Raw genomic sequence first — 7,471 nt, 5'->3', positions numbered from 1 at the left:
AAATTTAAAATTAATGATAAGTTCTAGTTACTGCAGCGAGAGAATTTCAAGGCTATAATCAGAATATTGAAGCGAAGCAGATTGAAATTGCTGGTCAATTGGAGATTATGCAGAAAGATAGTGATAAGAAGTATGAATCTATAATAAGACTGCTGGAATCCAAGAATTCAAACACAAATAATAAATCAACCGAAGACAAAGAAGGAGGTTCAAATACACCTCCACTACAGCCGAGATCTGGACATGGAACAACTACTTATGAGAGAGATGGTATTTATAAAAGGCTAGACAAATAGACGGTCGGACAAAATTTTGGAACAACTGAGACTCCTATCAATAATCGGAAGAAAACTACATATCCTAATTCGATACGGACTGTGGGAGGTATGTCAATTAAGCAATTACAGATAGATCTGGACAAATTTGATGGTTCAAACCTAGGGGATGGATCAGAAGAGTAAATAAATTTTTCGACCACTTCACCATGTCTGAAGAAGAAAAGATAAGCTACGTGTCTTATTTTTCTTTCTAGTGAGCCTGATGTGTGGTTCTATGATTATCTATCATCCATTACCAATTAGGAAGAATTTTCTGAAGAGGTGCTATTGGCATTTCAAGAAGGGGATACCAAGATGTGAGACATACATGAACTTTGAAAGACTATATCTATCAATGGCGAGAGCTAAGAGCATTGGTTGCAGTTAATTGGTAATGGATGATCTATCAAATAATCATAGAATCACACATCAGCCTCACTAGAAAAAAATAAGACATGTATCTTATCTTTTCTTCTTCAGGCATGGTGAAGTGGTCAAAAAATTTATTGACTCTTCTGATCCATACCATAGGATTTGAACCATTAAATTTGTCCAGATTCATCCGTGGTTGCTTAATTGACATACCTCCCACAGTCCGTATTGAATTAGGATCTGTAATTTGCTTCCGATTACTAATATGAATCTCAGTTGTTCCAAAATTTTGTCTGACCGTCTGTTTGTCTGGCCTTCTGTAAATACCATCTCTCTCATAAGGAGTTGTTCCATGTCCAGATCTCGGCTATAGTGGAGGTGTATTTGAACCTCCTCCTTTGTCTTCGGTTGATTTATTATTTGTGTTTGAATTCTTGGATTCCAACTGTTTTATTATAGATTCATACTTCTCAGCGCTATCTTTCTGCATAATCTCCAAGTGACGAGAGTAGTTTCAATCTGCTTCGCTTCAATATTCTGATTAGCCTTGAGATTCTCTCGCTGCAGTAATTGGAACTTATCATTAATTTGTGATTCCATCGTCTCAATGCGTTCAGTCAGATTCTGAATCATCTCTTCATTACTTTTGTTACGTGAATTCACCATTTTCAACGGAAGTTCAAGGATCGTAAGCTCTGATACCACTTGTCGTGACCACTCTGTCAATCACGATATAAGTTCCACAATAACAGTTTCTTAGAGGAGAAAAGAGAAGAACATAGTGAGTAGAAGAACAAATTGATAAAAGAATAAATTGATAAAAGAACATATTGAATAGAATAACGGGTTGAATAAAAATTGGGAGTTTAGTGTTACCAGGAGCCTAGCTCTGTTAATTAGAAAGAGAAAAAATATAGCAATTAGAATATCAAAAATATCATTCCTCTCCTTGAAAATTCTATCCTTATTTAAAGACTAACAGATTGTAAAATAGCCCCTAAAAGATATAACCACTTATATTTCAGCCCTAGTCCAACTCAGTAATATCGGTAATAAAATCCCCATTGTTGTGAATATTAGAGTCACGACAAAAACCGAGTCAAAGGCATGCATATAATTCTAACGGTAGTGAGATTACACGGTTTATGGTTGGAATGACTTTTAAATCGAAGGAAGAAGTAAAATTGGCAATAACATAATATAGTTGTGCGAATAATGTTTGTTTGAGATTAAAGCAATATGTAGTAAGAGGAAGTGTCATTGGTCAATCGAGGGAGGTAAGATTTGAGATTCAGGTAACAGCCACTTGAAAGGATTTTGAATGTGAAAACATAAATATAATAAGGAACGAATACAGTAAAAATAAAATAAGTGTAAAAATAATAAATTAACTCTCATGTGTGACTCTCAAGACACTTAGAAGAATTTTCACATGGGAGAGTTAACTGTTTGGGAAGAGAAGAAAGAGATGTAAAGAGAAAATTTTAAAATAATAGAAGAATGTGAAATATTAAGATAAGTTGTTGAAAAGTTAAATAATATTATTGAAAGGGTGGAAAAAATTAAATAAATGATAGGTGAGGGATGATAGAGATAAATCAAATATGTTTAAATGAAATATTAATTGTATAATTAAAATAAATTAATAAATAATATAGACGTGTAATCCACGAGGCGTGGCGGCGGGCATGCCACTTGGCTTAATTATTAATACCGTTACGTATTTATGTTAGTTTAAATAAATCAGATATATTTTTTCAAATTCATAGGTATAAACAAAATATTTTTGATATATATTTATATTTGATATCTCAAGGTCGTAGGCAAATATGATACTATTCTTAATAATGACATAAGTATAAGTTATATAGGTGATGTTTGGTATGTAATTAAAAAAATTAATATAAGTTATATGTTTATAATTATGGGTTTGGTATATATAAGAATGTAGTATAAGTTGTATAAATATGAATTTAAAATTATTATTATTATTATTATTATTATATATTATATATAGTTATATATATTATACATAATATTTTTTATTATTATAAATTATTGTATTGTTATTATTTAATAATTAATATAATTTTAATTAAAATATTAAAAATTAATTATAATATAAACTATAAATTATATTTATTTAATTGTAATATTATTTATAACTAGGAAAATTTCCGTGCGATGCATACGGATAATAATAAAAACAAAATAAATTAAATAAATTATAATAATATTTATTCAATTTTTAAAATTATTAAAATAAAAAATATAACGTTCTCATTCCACATTTTATTCACTTCGATAAAATAACTTATTTTCTCACATGTTTCATCACATATTTTTTCCGAATGAATCTCTTATCTCGTGATTTTACACTTTCACTTTGTCAATCAAATATTTGATTATATTTTTTAATAATTAACATCGTGACCTCACACTTTGGTCAATCAAATATTTGATTAATATTTTTTAACCACTTTCAAATGATACTGGTCTATTATCCCTCGGCAAACCACATCTCAATCACACTTGGTTAAATGTTGTACTTGTTTTGTTAGGTTGCAAGTTTGAAACTTACAAATAACATTTTAATTTTATTTTTATTTTCAACCCACAATCCGACCCCCCAAATATCCATTTACTCTCACATAAATATCCAAATTAACCACAGCTCTTGACCCGGCAATCTAGACACTTTAAAAATTAAGCATCATTATATATATATATATATATATATATATATATATATATATATATATATATATATATATATATATATATATATATATATATATTAGTTAGTTAAAAATTTGAACTTTTATTGTTAAAACGTCTCGCGTTCATCAAATTCGATGTTGAATTTTAAATATAAAATGTTGTTAGCCTATTTGGTTTAAGGGTTGTACTTATTTTGTTATGTTGCAAGTTCGAAACATACAAATAGCATTTTTAATTTTATTTTTAACCGTTTTAAGTTTATGGGCGGTTCAACCCACAATCCGACTCAAATATCCATTTACTCTCACATAAATATCCAAATTAACCACAGCTCTCGACTCGACAATCCGGACATATTAAAAATTAAGTATCATTATATATATATATAGATTAGTTAGTTAAAAATTTGAACTTTTATTATTAAAATGTCTCGCGTTCATAAAAATTGGTGTTCAATCTTAAATATAAAGTCTTGTTAGTCTAGTTGGTTAAAGAGTTATACTTGTTTTGTTAGGTTGCAAATTCGAACCATACAAATAGCATTTTTAATTTTATTTTTAACTGTTTTAAATTTAAATATAAAGTGTTATTAGTCTAGTTGGTTAAAGAGTAGTACTTGTTTTGTTAGGTTGCAAGTTCGAACCATACAAATAACATTTTAAATTTATTTTTAATCGTTTTAAGTTTATGGGCGGTTCAACCCACAATCCGACCCAAATATCTATTTATTCTCACATAAATATTCAAATTAACCACAGTTTTCGACCCGACAATCCGGACATGTTAAAAATTAAGTATCATTATATATATATATATATATATAGACTAGCTAGTTAAAAATTTGAACTTTTATTATTAAAATGTCTCGCGTTCATAAAATTTGGTGTTGAATCTTAAATATAAAGTTTTGTTAGTCTAGTTGGTTAAAGAGTTGTACTTGTTTTGTTATGTTGCAAGTTTGAACTTTACAAATAACATTTTTTATTTTATTTTTAACCATTTTAAATTTAAATATAAAGTGTTATTAGCATAGTTGGTTACAGAGTTGTACTTGTTTTGTTAGGTTGCAAGTTTGAACCATAAAAATAACATTTTAAATTTATTTTTAACCGTTTTAAATTTATGGGCGGGTCAACCCACAATCCGACCCAAGTATCCATTTACTCTCATATAATTATTCAAATTAACCACAACTCTTGACCCGGCAATCCGGACACTTTAAAAAGTAAACATCATTATATATATATAGAGAGAGATTAGTTAGTTAAAAATTTGAACTTTTATTGTTAAAATGTCTCGCGTTTATCAAAGTTGGTGTTGAATCTTAAATTTAAAATGTTGTTAGCCTAGTTGGTTAAAGGGTTGTACTTGTTTTGTTAGGTTGCAAGTTCAAAACATGCAAATAACATTTTAAAATTTATTTTAACCGTTTTAAGTTTATGGGCGGGTCAACTTACAATTCGACTCAAGTATTCATTTACTCTAACATAAATATCCAAATTAACCACATCTCTCGACAATCTGGACACTTTAAAAATTAAGGATCATTATATATATATATAGATCGTAATAAAATAAACTTAAAATAAAAGTAATATATAAAATAAACAATATCATTTATAATGTTAGTAAATGTAAAAAAATTATAATTATAAAAATTATAATTATAAAAATAAATAAACACACCCTCCGATAATAATATGTTTTGATTCATAATCGGTTTTTGGGTGCTTTTGTTAGGATTTGTTTGATGAAAGGGTTAATGGGGTTTTATAGTTTTTTCCAAATATCCCCTATTGGACCAAATTAGGAAAAAACTCAATGTTTATTTATTTATTTTTTTTCATTTTTACCCTTCTCGATTCTCACTTTCTCCTCTCCTCTATTTATTCAAAATCTTATCCATTTCAACTTTTCTCTCTATAATAACCCAATATCATTTCATTATTTCAGTTTTCATCCTTTATTCTCCCTTCTTTTAATTCAACTTTCTCTATAATTATCAATTAGAGGATCTTACCAACGAATATTGAACATTACATTATTGTATGACTTTGAACAGGTGAGCTTCTTTCTTATCCTTTATATTTTTCATCCTTCGTCGACCCTATATTAAACGTGTTCATAATGAAGATACTTTGTAGATATTTGAAAATAACTTATTTTCAGAAAAATATATTAAAATATAAGATAATATATATTGAAATATTATCACAATATTATAAATTGAGATAATATTATTAATATATTATATTATATTAATTTAAATATAAGTTTAATGGAATGTTTATATAATATACCTAGCATATATAATTCAATATATCATCCAATACATTATCATCTCTTATATTAAGCATTTTGTCGTGCTAGAAAATCAACTGAAATCGAATTTAACAACGGCACAAAAGAGATTACGGTCTCAGACGAATAGTGGCAGAACGTAAAGTAATAATATTTCAATTGAAATTAGAAAGTCTATCCATAATCAATTTTTGTTGTATTCTAATTTTTTTGGATTTTTTTATACTTTAAGTGGTTTTTGAATTGATCATTTCTGTGATAAATTCTAAATTTCTCCCAAAATCTTTCAGCCAACATTTCACAGTGGGTTTCCGAAGCCCTCCTTCTACAAGTTTTTTATTCTCTTTTTCAATGACTAATAGTTTAAGAAAGTAGGTTACTTTTTCGGGACATGATTCTCAATTCACAGTATATGGAGTGATACCTTGCCAATTTGGAAAACTCATTTTCCTAGCCAAAGGAAGGTGATTATTGTAGAATCCAACAGGTAAGATTATGTTAATATACTGTCGTATCTATTATACCATTTATACATAATTTATATAACTTAAATATTCTACGAAACAAATATACAGATGTAATATTTATAATTATAATTTCACTTATTATTTTATTTCTTTCTGAACTAACTCCTTCCCAAGCATACTAATCAGTATAGGTTCCATTTTCATTATTATCTTTACTATTTTCTTTAAACAAACTAAAAATCTCTTTAATGGTGGAGTTCCAATAATAGAATAATTCTTCATGAAGACTATAGGAGGCAAGAATACGAGATGGAAAGCATAGGTATATAGAAGTGAACAGAAGACTAACTTGGAGGTTGCAGTCTCACCTGGGAAATTTGATGAAATGATCTTATTAATGTCCTTAATTGGGGAAACGACCAGCGCCCAAAACAACTTGTCGAAATGACCACTTCTCATTTTTTGGACAAAAATACCCCGTCGCATCACACAACGGCGAAGGTGAAGACAACCATGAGTGATCGAGGCGATGATGCTCATTTCAGACACAACGAAACAACCATGAGCATGAGCACAATAGAGGCAACTAGTATACTTCTGTTCTCTTCTTCCTCGACCATAGTGTGTTGTTTGTATAGTTTTCATAGCATGGCGTAGTCGTTTTGTTTTGTTTATGCATAGTTGTTTATTTCTTGATAGCTACAATTGTTCATTAAAAATGGTATGGTCGCGAGATGATCGTGCCGTCGCGAGACGTTCATGTTGTCACGAAACGCGAAAAGATATATTCAATATGCAACACTCTTCATACAGATCAACCATAGAGAGGACATTCAGAATTTGGAAAAATAAGTGGCGAATTATCTCAAAATGAGGATCATTACGTGGATTTAATCTTAAGAAACAATTTCGGATAATTCAAACAACTACAAGTTTACATAATTTTGTTAAGAAGAAAAATATAGAAGTCACAATGTATGATAACCTCAGCTAAGAAAGTGCAGTAATAGTAGACGATGATATTTTATTGTCGCATAATGTCTTACCTCGTAATGAAATGGATCAATTTCGAGATGAACTTTCTAAAAAAGTGTATGATTGTATTAGACATGAATGAATGATAATTTTATATGGGTTGTCTATAATTTTATTGTCATTACTTTCTTAATTTGAATGTCATGTATTATATGAATACAAATATAGTTTTGATGGCATATGTGTTTATATATGGTTAGTGGTTACAATTTTTTTTTTTAAATTACATTATAATATTTTTATTTTATTTTATTAAAC

Source organism: Impatiens glandulifera, chromosome 2 (genome assembly GCF_907164915.1).
Source record: "Impatiens glandulifera chromosome 2, dImpGla2.1, whole genome shotgun sequence".
Classification (NCBI taxonomy): domain Eukaryota; kingdom Viridiplantae; phylum Streptophyta; class Magnoliopsida; order Ericales; family Balsaminaceae; genus Impatiens; species Impatiens glandulifera.
This window is presented reverse-complemented; position numbering follows the sequence as displayed.